At 43.1% G+C, this 13,888-nt stretch overlaps 1 protein-coding gene across 31 annotated transcripts in view; it reads left to right on the forward strand.

Moving 5' to 3' along the window:
- The first annotated feature begins 386 nt into the window (after positions 1-386).
- The window catches only part of Arpp21 (cAMP regulated phosphoprotein 21), a 161,502-nt gene continuing 148,000 nt past the window's right edge, over positions 387-13,888 (forward strand). For 8 of the 31 annotated variants that reach the window (XR_012909942.1, XR_012909944.1, XR_012909945.1 and 5 more), the window contains exon 1: positions 1,279-1,901. The gene's annotated coding sequence lies outside the window, so the exon portion shown is untranslated. Of the gene's footprint in view, positions 669-795; positions 1,180-1,252; positions 1,902-2,588; positions 3,116-3,670; positions 3,844-4,889; positions 5,248-13,888 lie in introns of those variants that run through there. The other 23 variants (XR_012909943.1, XM_075964342.1, XM_075964356.1 and 20 more) reach the window with 16 other exon arrangements.

Raw genomic sequence — 13,888 nt, forward strand, 5'->3', positions numbered from 1 at the left:
TCCACACAGAAGTGCACAACTATAATTTTGCTAGCCGTTAATAACAACCTAGCCAAGAAGCCTGGGATCCAATGCCTTGCTCTCAACTGGGGGTAGAAAGCTGGAATGGTCTGTCTTGGCTGATGACCTATACTGTCGGGAAAGTAGGATGTATAGTTGCTGAGGGGTGGGCGGTATTCCGGAAATGTATTCACTCTCTTCTCTGTACTTTTCCCTCTTTTTGGTAGTGTGCCCTTAGACAATGAAAAAAAAATGAATTGCAGATAATAAAAATAGTACGTGTCTCCAAACAAATGGGTAAACCAGCGCTTTCATTTCTTCAGGTGTCAACTCTGCTCCCTGCCCCAGCCCTACCCCTCAGGGCTCTGCAGTGCTGGGTTTCTCTCAGTCAGCGCATCAGCGCTCGCTCAGCAGGCGGGCGGCAGTGATCTGGGCGGTCTTGCATCCAGAAGACCAGCCTAGCTGAGCAGCTGGACTTGTGGTCTCTCTCAGCTCCAAAGCCAGGGCATCTCTGAGAGCTCAGGGCTGGGATTCATTTTGTAGGTGGGGTGAGGAGTTGCTGCCCAGGGCTGTTCTCTGCACTTGGCCCAGGAGAGTGAGCACCGGGTACCAGAACTCCAGAAGCTCTGGCCAAGCATCCCTAGGACTGGAGGTGGTACCCTGGCGAGGTAGGCAAGGGCTGGGCGCAGGGGCGCGCCCGATGGCTGGGAAGGAGAGGCGGGGTGGCGGGGCCGGGGCAGAGCGCCAGTTTCCTCTCTGATTAATGATGCTCGCGCTGCCGCGCGCGTGGCTCATGCGCTTTGTCTCCAGCCCAGGGGTGGCGAGAGCAGTGGGGATGGCAGCGCCCAGCGCATCGAGCAGGTGCCTTAGCCTCGCGTGGTGGCACAGTGGCCGGGCATCGCCAGGCGTGCCCGCAGGGTCACCTCCCTTCTCGGAGGAGTCAGGGAAACGGGTCTAGGGTTGGGGTCGTTGAGGGGCCACGTGCAGTGCTCTCGGTGCCCGGCAGGACACGTCCTCGGCTGGTGGGGAGGAGATGGGCGCTGCCTAGGACCAGTGCCAGCCGCGTGGGAGGGCGCAGCCGGGCGGGGCGGTCAGGGGGACCCCACCAGGCTGCTGACTCCGGTGGGACTGCGAGAGCGACAAGCACACAGCCCGACCCGAGAGAGATCAGCAAGCCAGGTAGAGAGGAAGAGAGAGAGAGAGAGAGAGAGAGAGAGAGAGAGAGAGAGAGAGAGAGAGAGAGAGAGAGAGAGAGAGAGAGAGAGAGAGAGAGAGAGAGAACTCAGTGGGCAGAGAGAGGGAGAGGGAGGGACAGGACAGCCAGCCCCGCACACTCGCTCCCTGCAGTCACCTCCGCCCACCCAACCCCAAGAAGTGGCCAGAGCGCAAAGTAGCAGAGACTCTGCGAGCTCCGACGATAGGAACCTGATCCCCGCATTGCTAGTGGGACTGCAGGACGCGGAGGGACAGACAGATCAGCGCAAGAACTGGCAACCGGAGACAGTGGCTACTCCTGAGAGAGGAGCGGAGCAAAGCCGGAACACACACACACACTCTCTCTCTCTCTTCCTGGTGCGGACAGACTGACAGGCATACAGAAAGACAAGAGTTCAGCAGTCCGGATTGGCGGGCAGGCTCTTTAGCGACGACCTCCAAGCGTCCGGAGCGGTGAAAGTCCCCACCAGGGCTGTGTCTGGGCTGCTAGAGGACCCCTGCCTCCAAGCCGAGGGCTCCTTTCGCTAGCAGTTAAATAAATCGACCAAACATCAGAGGCAAGTTACAAACCAAACTGGCCCAACCAAAGCATTCACTGAGAAACAATAATTATTCACAAAAGCCCCAAACGAAATCCAGTCAGTCAAGGCACCAGGACGCTGAGTAACTCCTCTCTGTTCCTTCAGGTAAAACGCCAACTCTTCCGACGTGAACATCGCACGCCTTTTGTGTCTCACTGTTGGGGCTGTCTGTTTCTGCCCCCCTCCCCTTCTTTCTACCATCTATGTGTGCTTTCGCTTTGAACTGTTTGTGTCTCTGTCTTGTTTATCTTCTGTCTCTATGTCTCGCCGAAGGAATGGGTGGACTTCCCTTCCCCCAAATCAAGCAGAAATTGAAAACTGGGAGGGGAATTAAAAGAGATGATGCTTTCCATAAGAGAAGTTTCCAGTAATTTTATATGGGTTTTGTAGTGCCAAGTTTGGAAATTCTCTTAATTCAGTTGGGAAAAAAAAGCTATAGAGAAAATGAAAACTTGTCTCTGTCTTGTCATCAAGATGTCCTGGATCCCAAGGGGTTGGGGGGGGGGATAATAATATTTTTATTTTAATTTTAAAAGCTTGAAATAATTTTCATAGCAGCCTCCAATTTAAGGTTAGAGGTCTCAGGTCATAAATTTGGCGGTAGGATTGGATTTGAATTAGGCAAGCGTTTAAAAAAGTTTCTTGGGAAGAGAAATTGTGACTTGGTAATTTATGTCTCAGGTGTGTTACGTTCAAAACTTGATCACCTTCTCCAGATACAGAGTAAGGCCAGAGTGTAAGTTGAAAGGCAAAGCAAAGAGGAAAGTTACAGGGTGGTGGGGTGGGAGGCTCAAGGCAAGGCTGCTAGAAATGATCTCCCTAAGAATGAGCCACAGATGGAGACGATCATTTTCCTGTCTGACTTCTCAACGTACTCTGCTTCTGCAAGCAAGAATGACAGCTCCCAAGATTGAAATCAATCTGTATTTTTTTTTAATTTTTGCTCCAATGCAGAATAAATCTAAATTGTGCCCACCCCTTCCTCATCTGCCTTGGAGATCAAATCTGCTGTTACTGCTTTAAGTGAGAGAGAAGAAGACATGACAGAAAAGGCATTCATTCTTTTTTAATTCTGTAAAAGTCAGAAAGCCTTTCATACACACTTCAGCACACATACAGCTCTCTTTTCTTCTTCAGTATTGCGTTACCATAGGGGTGGGGTGTCTGGATAGCATTTTAGCTAATGTTGTTTTCATGAAAAAAAAAACAGTCATTTGGAAGGCACACGCTCTGGTTATGTGTTGTTCAAACAGCGGAGTGATCCCAAAGTGGCTACCTGTGAGAGACCCTGTGTGCTCAGGGCTATGTAGCTCTTCAAGGTATGTAATGCTTATGTTTGATTCTCATTTCCTTTGTCCTCTTCTTCTTTTACTTTTTAATTGCTTTGACTGACTGGTTATTTTTGTATTTCTGGAGAGTGAGTCTAAATGCATTTTAAGGTGATAGATGCACTTTGGTATCGTGACAAAAGATTGGGAAAGATGATCTCTTGCTCTCTGTGCTTATCTGTATTATTTTTATTTAATTTCAACCCAATTTTAAAGACATTGTTTTAGACTGTCATTTTAGACATGTCTTAGTTCCTCTCTGGGTATGATTTATGTCATCAGAATGATAAAGTAATTGCTACTCATGGTGAATGCTTATTTAACTGGACTTGGTTTGGGTGAGGCATATTTAAAGAAACTTACACAGCTTGGGGAATGCCTTTAGGTTTCTCGGTGACTTAGTTTCTCACATTTCCTTTTGGGGATATTCAGTTCAGACCCAGACAAGTGTGTGTGTGTGTATGTGTGTGTGTGTATGATTAGATTTGAAAATTGCCAATCTCCCAGTGACTGCATGTTGTAGATCCCAGTTGAGTGTGGTTTCTTGCGAACTACAGCAATCGCCCCGTTAGAGCATGCTGCACTGGGGAGTTCTTGGCAGTCTGTTTTTAATGCTGTTTAATGAAGGAGCAGGCAGCTCACTCTGCAATGAAAGAAGCACGAGAAAAGACAGAGTCCTGTGAGGCTGTGAAGACCGCAGAGCAGGGGAAAACGGCAAGGTAAAGACAGGCTGCAGAGGTGGTGGTTTGAATCCGGTCCTCCTATGTTATGAATGGAAGTCCACTGGTCTGGGTGAGAGACTTCTCTCTGAATGGTTAGATAGGTGCTGCTTTGACATCCTCACGGCTTCTTAGAAAGAAGACTCAATAATTTGAGTTCCTTAAAATCTGAAGGAGATGCTAACCGGGGACTTCCTGTGTGTCAACTATTTTTAATACAGACTGTGAGAATGTTGGGTAATGAATGCAGAAATAATTTTGAATTCCTGAATCATTGTTCTGCTGTGGCAGATGGGTTGGATCTTATGAAACATTCTGGACTAAAGAGCTACCATCATCTTCGGATGCAATGGTAATCTGAATTTCTGCCATGGGAATTGTTTAATATTTTGTCATGGACTTGAAAGTTTACTCCAGAATTATGGCAACTATGGGAAGCAGGGAGTTTTAGGTGGATTTGATAGAATATTTTGGGTTGTTTCCTCCCTTTAAGTTTGAGGTGAACATCCCACCCTCAATTTTTCTAAAGACTACATATTTTAAAATGTGAGTCTCAGAGGTAGCATCGATCACCTTTAGAATGTAATCCTTAGGGGCAAAGGGTCTTCATATGTTAACATGTAAGATCCAAGAGACTGTCTGCCTGCATTGCTGTCACCTGTCTTAAGGTACACAGTGGGGATGCTCAATCAGAAAGGTGTCTTGCTCGTCTTAGTATTAAGAACGTGCAATCGTCGGATCACTCATTTTTCCCTCAAAGTGAAACTTATTAGACAGAAGGCTTAAGTAGTCTCAAAATTCAGAAACATACGAGAATGTGAGCAGTTTATATGAAATGGGGAGCGAAGTCATATCATTTTATATTAATGGCTCTATGAGAACTTAAAAAGTCAATATGACTGTGACTAAGTTTGAAATAAAATAAACCACTAAGAATAATAATTTGCATGAAGATACTGAAAATTTTGTTTGTTTTTGTTCATTTGTCTTCCAACTGGTATTTCTAGAGGGGGAAACCACCCACACTAGCTGTTAAGATTTCCCTCAGGGCTCTGCTTTTGCACCAGAGTACTGGTGCCTTTCCCAAGCTTCTCAACTCCGAGGACATTCGCATCTGAATTCAAAGTGCATTTTGTCTTTGGACAAGATAATGATAAGGCATACGAGCAGAGCTTAGGATGAGTCAGCTCCTGAAGACACAATGTAGACAGTAACTAGGCATGGCTATGATGTAGAATTCTTTCAGGATGAGGAGAAGACAGTTTGTTTGAAGTCCGCAGAGCTGGACACTGCAAATTAACTCTTTCTTCATCGGTCAGTTTAATTTGAATCTAGTCTGTGAGAGATTAGACAAGAGTGGGAGACCTGGAAGTGTAGTTGACATGGGAAGTCGTTTCTCCAGGGGTAAGTACTGACATCATTTGAACTGGGTTGTGCATTCAGAAATCCTGTTCACGGAAGGATGTGGCTTCCATAGCAATGCACCAGGTCTCCTGGGAAGCCTCCAACATAACTTAAGTCAGTGATGTGTTGTTTGTAAAGCATCCGCCTCTTTCCTTAAGACAATAGATCTTTGTACTTTAAGAATTGCTTAATCCAGAGCTTCTATGTTTCTGTGGGTTTTACTTTCTGTATTGTTCACTCCTACACTTCACATTAAATTTGAAAAGCACATTTTGAACACTATTATAGGCATATACTAAAGGATTGTGGAATATACACACACAGGGGCAACACAGACAAGACTATGTGAGTTAACTTATTTGTATCTGCTTCTAAGTTCTGAATTTCTTTTAAGGTGTTTTCATGGTAAGTTCTTTAAAATAGATTTTTTTCTTCAGTACTCAGTCTGAGATTGATTGAGATTGTGGTAGATTATTGTTGACTATGGATACTGAAGTGTTGATTGTGTTTATTTACATCACAGACATCTCGTACCTATAAAGATCCAATATGAACTGAGATAGGATGTAAGTCACAAGGTGTTTACTAAGCTTGATAAAGAATCAGTTCCTTAAGTGTCAGTCTCATTCCGCAGTTTTTAATGTTGACAAGGTTGTTATACTACGGTCTCCAGTCCTCTTCTGTCTAGTACACAAAACACATGCGTAGCATCTTGAATGTGTCATTGCTGGGGCATATTTGTGTGATAGGAAAAAAAGCAATGGAAACAAGACAAAATGTGAATTGAAATAATTACACAGAATAATTGAAGAGGCAATGAAAAAAGGGCGTTGTCTTGACTCTATGGTATTGGCTTTTTTGAGGATCAGACAGGATCCTCAGCACTTGCAATGCTGCTGCGTCGTCTTTGCCGCCTTCTTCTTCTTCTTCTTCTTCTTCTTCTTCTTCTTCTTCTTCTTCTTCTTCTTCTTCTTCTTCTTTCTTCTTCTTCTTCTTCTCCTTCTCCTCCTTCTCCTTCTCCTCCCCCTCCTTCTCCTTCTCCTCTTCATCCTCTTCCTCCTCCTTCTCCTTCACCTTCTTCTTTTCTAGCGGCCAGCATAGCTCCTAGCACTGCCCGATGGGAAGAGGAGACAGTTAACCAACGTCTATGGTCACAATAGATTGATCATTTAAATTTCATCTACGTATTTTTCACATGAAAATCTCTCCCAGAAGTGTTTATAGACACAACTTAATGCATATGACAATATGACAAACTTACAAGGTATTTATGCTCTGTAAAATCAAAATGAGGATCAAATGCCCATTGCAACTTAATGGAATGCTGATGATCACTTAATCACTTAATCTAGGAGTGTCTCATTCAAGGTATAGATTTATAATTGTTCCCCAGCCATAAAGTCACAACATTTAAAAACATTACCCTCACCCCTTTTACTGAACAACAGATAATCATTAGCTTTTGTCCAGGAAAGGTGAGACATAAATTGTTTCTTTTATAAACAGGTCTTCTAGCATATTCTCAATTTTCATAAGACTTTAAGATAGTATATGCAGTTCTTCAATTAAAAATGATTGGTAACAATATATAAATTATTGCAGTTGTGCTAATATTAAAGTAAACAACCCCTTAAGCAACATTAGTTTAAAGGCAACGTCATGCCAAATTTAGTTCTACTTTATAAAGAGAGGACTCAGACTTTTAAGACGACAACAGTGACATCATTTTAAACTTCAAACACATTAGCAAATTTTGTAGAGGTTTGATTGACATGTTGTGGGCTATATTTTGATGCAGAAATGCATAATCTATTGAAATATCAATTATCTCTTTATATCTGTTTCCTAGAGACAAATTCACAAAGTTTACCTGCATAAATGAGTCTAGATTGATTTCTTAATTGTTGCCCTCATCATCCACTTTAGTGTTGGAGTTCTTAATAATCTGCATTCCTTTATTTCCAGGTCACTGGTTGCTTGTTTACTATACACTAAATGTAGGCGGTAGAAGCAGAAATCATAACCTGAAAACAAGCCAGGTGCTTAGCAGATTCCCTTCATAATGTCCAGATAACAAGCCTTATGTCAGAACATTCCAGCATCCAGGTCTTTCTATGAAGAGGAAAATAATTTCACTCATCCTGGCATTTTGAATTAAATTGAGAATCACCGCACGGGAGGGGCTGAAGAGATGGCTCCGTGGTTAAGAGCACTTGCTGTTCTCACAGAGGATCTGAGATCTGCTGCCAGTAGCCACATGGTGGCTCCCAACTCTCCATAGGCAAGCATGTGGTGTACATACGTACACACAGGCAAAACACTCATACACACAAGATAAACAAACTTAACAGTAATTTAAAGCTATGTCAAAGGAATCAACATATGTGAGATAAAATATTTTAATATCTTTAAAGTACAACAGGGAATATCAATTTTTAGATGCTATTGTTTTTCCCAGTTTAAGTAAATTATCTCCTGACAAGTACAGAGACCACCCACATGTTCAGCATTTTAAGTCACTCCCAGATCTCCTTAATGTTACAACAGTTTAGAAAAATTTAGACATGGCTCACAGGATTTAAAGGAGAGGCAGGTGAACTAGTTGACATTCAGAGGTTAGTCTTATTTAATTTTGAATTTGCCTGTAATAAGCTCAATAGGAAAATTAAAAAGTGTCAATGAGGTTCATGTTTCTAACACAGACACAATTCTCACAGGACGTGCTAGCATTTATTTGTAGGGAAGCGGAATGAATGATGTTTTCGCCTTATGCTTTGCTTGTTGCTCTATGTAACTTCCGTGAGAGTTCCGGTGCAGCGTCTGCTGCAGTGATGACTTAATGGCATGGTCAGCTCAGGAGAAAACAAGCCGACTCCACGTTCACCGCAGAATGAACGTTTCTGCAGCACACGCCTTAGCTATACGCTGCTTCTCCGAAACAAATTTCTACATGAATGCTAAGCCACTTTGTGGCTGGAAATGGTACACTTTACACTTTGATTTATTTATTTTTAGGAAATGAGTCTACACAGTTTATTGTCAGATCATGACTCCTTAAGCCAGTACGGCACAAAGTCAAAACCGGTGTTGAATTCTCCCAAATGAGTTCTGCGGGGGAATGGCTGAACTAACACCACACGGTTTCGAAACATCACAGGTTTATGTTTTATTTATTATTAATTAACTTAGCTGTACTGGTGTTGGAAGAATTTTAGGATGTCTGAAGCTCTATTGCAAAGAGTAGATCTAATGTTTTTGGTTTTGTTTTTTTAGTATTCTTTTCTGGACCTCTTCAATTTTTCCCTTAACACATTTCTCTTGTAAAGACTGAATCTTGAGGTTTTCACATATTGTTTAAGAATGTTCTGGAAACATTCAGGAAGGCAATGTTTATCAAGCTGCAGGGCCTTGCTGTAGGAAACTTCTTGTCCTGGAACGTCATGGGTATTGTAAGGTACACATGCTCACAATTAGTCTCACAATTGTTGCTTTCTCCAAGAACTATAAATAGCGGCTGTTTAGGAATTCTTTTCAAAATCAGGCAGTCGGAGAGTAGACATAAAACACCAGGTCACATGTCACAAGTGAGATGATTCAGCTAGTACAGATCCCTGCCCCCAAGACTGACGACCAGAGTTCCATCTCCGGGACCTACATGTGGAAGGAGAGAACTGATTCCTGCAAGTTGGCTTCTGAAGGCCACTCACACATGGTGGCGTGTGAAAATACATATACAAATACTAAAAAGAAAAAGAAAGAATGGAAACATTTCTCAAAGCTACACATCTTCTTGGGCCTTGATAAAATTGTCCTTCAACACATTATTTTAATGTCTGCGTGGAAGTTAGAAGCAAATATATTTTGACTCAAGTGGAGTTTGGGATTGAAACTCAGGTAAGAACTAGTGGAGGACATGTGCTCACAAGTAGGATAGGATCTCATGGAATAAAAGAAGAAATAACTGCCTGAGATGAAGGACTGTCCTCCCCAGCAAGTGTCTGTGGCCTCTCTCAGATTCCATAAACAGAATTTACATTACAATCAAAGATTCAGTGAGATAAAATGTACCTTCTGCAATCCAAATCTCAGTTCTCTACCTCACTTCCTGACACAGAGCTGATCACTTTCCCGGCACAGAGCTGATCACTTTCCCGGCACAGCACTGATCCCCTCCTGACTCAGAGCTGATCACTTTCCTGACACAGAGCTGATCACTTTCCTGACACAGCACTGATCCCCTCCTGACTCAGAGCTGATCACTTTCCTGACACAGCACTGATCACCTCCTGACACAGAGCTGATCACTTTCCTGACTCAGCACTGATCCCCTCCTCACACAGCACTGATCCCCTCCTGACACAGAGCTGATCCCCTCCTGACACAGCACTGATCCCCTCCTGACTCAGAGCTGATCCCCTCCTGACTCAGCACTGATCCCCTCCTGACACAGCACTGATCCCCTCCTGACTCAGCACTGATCCCCTCCTCACACAGCACTGATCCCCTCCTCACACAGCACTGATCCCCTCCTCACACAGCACTGATCCCCTCCTCACACAGCACTGATCCCCTCCTGACACAGAGCTGATCCCCTCCTCACACAGCACTGATCACCGCCTGACTCAGAGCTGATCCCCTCCTGACTCAGCACTGATCCCCTCCTCACACAGCACTGATCCCCTCCTCACACAGCACTGATCCCCTCCTGACACAGCACTGATCCCCTCCTGACACAGCACTGATCCCCTCCTGACTCAGAGCTGATCCCCTCCTGACTCAGAGCTGATCCCCTCCTGACTCAGCACTGATCCCCTCCTCACACAGCACTGATCCCCTCCTCACACAGAGCTGATCACTTTCCTGACAAAGCACTGATCCCCTCCTGACTCAGAGCTGATCCCCTCCTGACTCAGCACTGATCCCCTCCTGACACAGCACTGATCCCCTCCTGACTCAGAGCTGATCACCGCCTGACACTGAGCTTATGGAAACCTCTGGAAACTGCTGACCACCTGAGTTGGCATTTGGTCTAGATGTCTGGCTTCTTCCTCAGAATAAGGAATGAACTGTGGGACCCTAGCTTAGTCGTCAACCCATGCACTAGCTGTCTAAACTTCACAATCCTCTAGTTAAGTAACTAACAATTTAGGCGACTACTAACTGTTTCTGTTCTCCCTTTAGAAAGTGGAATGAGCGTGGGCTTTCCTTCCAGGATTTGCAATCCCTGACCTCGAGCACAATCCACTCAAAAGAAACCTTTATCCCTTCACACACACACACACACACACACACACAAAAACCATTTGATAGATATTCGTTCATTACATACATGAAACACAACTCTCATATTATTTTTTTTATGTGTATGCATTGCCTGTAAGTATCATTCTGGTGCCCACGGAGGCCAGAAGAGGGTTTCAAATCCCCTGGAACTGTGAGCTGCCACATGGGTGCTAGGAGTCGTACCTGGGTCCTGATCCAACACAATACCCTTTAAAAAAGGCTTTGAAAGAAAAGTTGGGGTTATAACCTTTTCATTAATAGCCTTTCCCCTCTTTTTCTTTCTTTCTTTCTTTCTTTCTTTCTTTCTTTCTTTCTTTCTTTTTTACATTTTTGGTTTTTCAGACAGGTTTTTTGTATGTATCACAAGCTAGCCTAGAACACATGACTCACAGATGCTGACATTGCAAACATGCTGCCTTGCCCAACTGTCAAATATGAATAACACTTTTGGTGGTTAAAATTAATGAGCCACTTAATACCTTCTGTCTATGACTTATCAAAGGCCGAGTTAGAAGCTAATTCTCAGGAGTACTGATTTGGAAAGAGCACATTTTTGTTTTTTGGGTTTTTCTTTTTTCTTAAGATCCTACCTTCTATCAGTTCCTAAGGGAAGGGATATCTGCCTCAGAGTTTCCCAAACCTGTTCAGGACGTTTTGCTTGTGCATTTTCTAACAACTAAACTGAATGGCCCGGTTTGCAAATCTTTGAGCAGTGGTGATTAAGATAGCCGCATGAAGGCAAGCATAACTTTGCAGTCAAGCTCAGGGAGGGGGAGCCAGTCAACGGAGTTCAGGTGGCATGGGAGATCAAAGCAGGTCTCTAACCTAGGACAAAGAATATAGGGTTTGGGGGCTTCCAGACAACGCCTGTCTTTCTCCCCCAACTCCAGCTTCCTGTCTCCCACACTCTGTTTGGACAGAGCAGCTGAGATGGCCTCTGATCCCAAAGCGGCTGAGGGTAATTTTGCTTGGTGAGTCAGCACTGTGCCTGTAAATATGGCCAGAGTAGGAAGGACTCTGCTGTCATGGTGGGGGTTCCCACTTAGTTCCCCTAACAGGAAGCAGAGAACCACAAGCAATACTCAGTATAGAAGAACGTGGGCCGCACAGAGCAGTAAATGCTTCTAAATAACTGCATTGTATTTTCTATTGGAATTTGACTATCTTACATTTTTCTGGCGAAGAACGTGATCAGTTATCCAATAAAAATTCTCAGAAGTTCAAGGGGGTGCTTACAAACCTTTCCTATTGCAAGATTTTCTAGGAAACAAAAAAAAATATATGGATGCATAGCTGCATACAAATACAGAGAGCATGTGTTAAGATCAACAAAAACACCCCCCAAAGCTAACTCCCTTGCCTATTTTTTCATAGTCCTAAGCAGTTTCAGGCTAGTATAGTGATTATATAGAGTAGTTATTTAATCAGAGTTTACTGAATTAAACTGAATCTGATATTTTTTATTATTGAGTGCATGTCATATTTTGGGGTTTCTAATCAGTCCCATTTGAAGTTTTAGTTATATTTCCCTCATGGAATTTCAGCTCTAGCATTTAAAAAACGAAGAGATACCCTTAAATATACCATGTCGCCACACTAGAGATTCTTCTTTTGCCGTTTCAAACCCTTTTTTTTTTCCTATTTCAGTAAGCAAGCAGGAATTCTGTGGCAATCATAAGGGCCCTCCAGGGTCAGCTTGCTTAATTAAAAAACCCAGTGAGTACCTGCCCAGGAGAAAGTTATAGTTAATACTCCATTAGCAAAGCATTGGGAGATGGTGAGGCTTAAAAGAAAGCACACAGTTTTGAATTCTTGGCTCACGGTACTGGAGACATCTGGCCTTTCCCGGATGTGTGCTTATGAAGAGATTAAGTCTGACTTGTGGGAGAAGGGTCAATCCCAAGGACCAGGCAAGTGGGCAACCGTGTATCAGAAGGTAAGCTCAGAATTAGAGAGCAGTGAGCTCTAGCCCACAAGGGCTTCCGTGGCAAGACCACTTTTCCTAAAACACAGGAGAGCTGATCTCTTCCTGTTTCTTGGGAAGATGATAGAGTTAACCTGACTTACATGCCAAAGGATGTATCTAATCCTTAGGAACACTGAAAACTGCTTCACTCTGGGCTATAAGGGTGATTTTGAGATACATAAATACATAGATGAAAGATAGATACACATGTGATAGATAGATGGTTGCATAGTTATTAGATATATAGATGATAGATATAAATGATCACATATTTATATATAATGCATGATTATATATAATACATAAAAATGTATGTATATGTGTGTTTATATGTATGCATATATATGTATATATACACAAGATATTTTAAATGAAAGTGTAGATGGTTCTAAAGAGAATTTATTCTTTAAATTTGTTGCGAGTTTTTATGTTCATGTGTTTAAGAAAAGACTTCGGAAAAAATGGATCTATAAAAAAAATCGTCTAACTACTCTCAATAGATTGCTGTCTGTGGTTCAAAGGAGGTAGAATTAGACATAGTTCTGTAGGGAATCCCAGAGGAAGGAATGGTCTAAGCTGCAGGTTCCCTGCCAAGCACAGCAGTTGCAGCAGATAATCACAACTGTATTTTGTACTAGAATGTGTATATTCGACATTCTTTTTTTTAGTTTGTGTACATGTGTTCTTGTGTGTGCACATGTGTATGCTGTATGTGGTGGAGCAGATAGTGGTATTAGAATGTCCTATGTTCTGAGACAGGGTCTCTCTCTCACCGACACAGCTACCCTAGACCCCCTCTTCATCTCCCAGTTGCTTTCCTCCTGCCCCTCCTCCCTCCTCCTTTTCTTCTTCTTTTTAATCAGTTCTTTCCATAGGTAGAGAGGAAACATCCAAGCAATAATTCAATTTGTGAAATCATTCTCTGGGTAGATTTGAGGCTCATAGGATCAAGTAAAGGTGGTGACCAAAACAAGACATGAAAATGTGAGTCTTGGGGTGTCCTCACAGGAAATGGCATCCAGATTGACTGCCACATCTTGGTTCATGTCCACGTATCTTATCCCAGAATGTTACACTGAGGAGAAACACACACACACACACACACACACACACACACACCTATTTTGAAGGGTACCTATAAAGCAACCCATAAATTCTAAAATCCCTTTCAGTTTATAATTTCTGTGACTCAATGACATTTCTTGTACTAACTGAGGGTCTGTTTTTATATTGTATTGTTCATGAATTTTTATTATAGTTTTCCCCTTTAGGCTTGAAAGCAAGCACAGTGCTGGGAAATAGGAGCAACAGTTTAGGTGGCGCTCTTACCAAGATAAAGTCAGCAAAGACATCAGGAGGTGAGGGTCCAGAAACTGGGCTCAGGTCCAACTC

This window comes from Microtus pennsylvanicus, chromosome 3, assembly GCF_037038515.1.
Source record: "Microtus pennsylvanicus isolate mMicPen1 chromosome 3, mMicPen1.hap1, whole genome shotgun sequence".
Classification (NCBI taxonomy): domain Eukaryota; kingdom Metazoa; phylum Chordata; class Mammalia; order Rodentia; family Cricetidae; genus Microtus; species Microtus pennsylvanicus.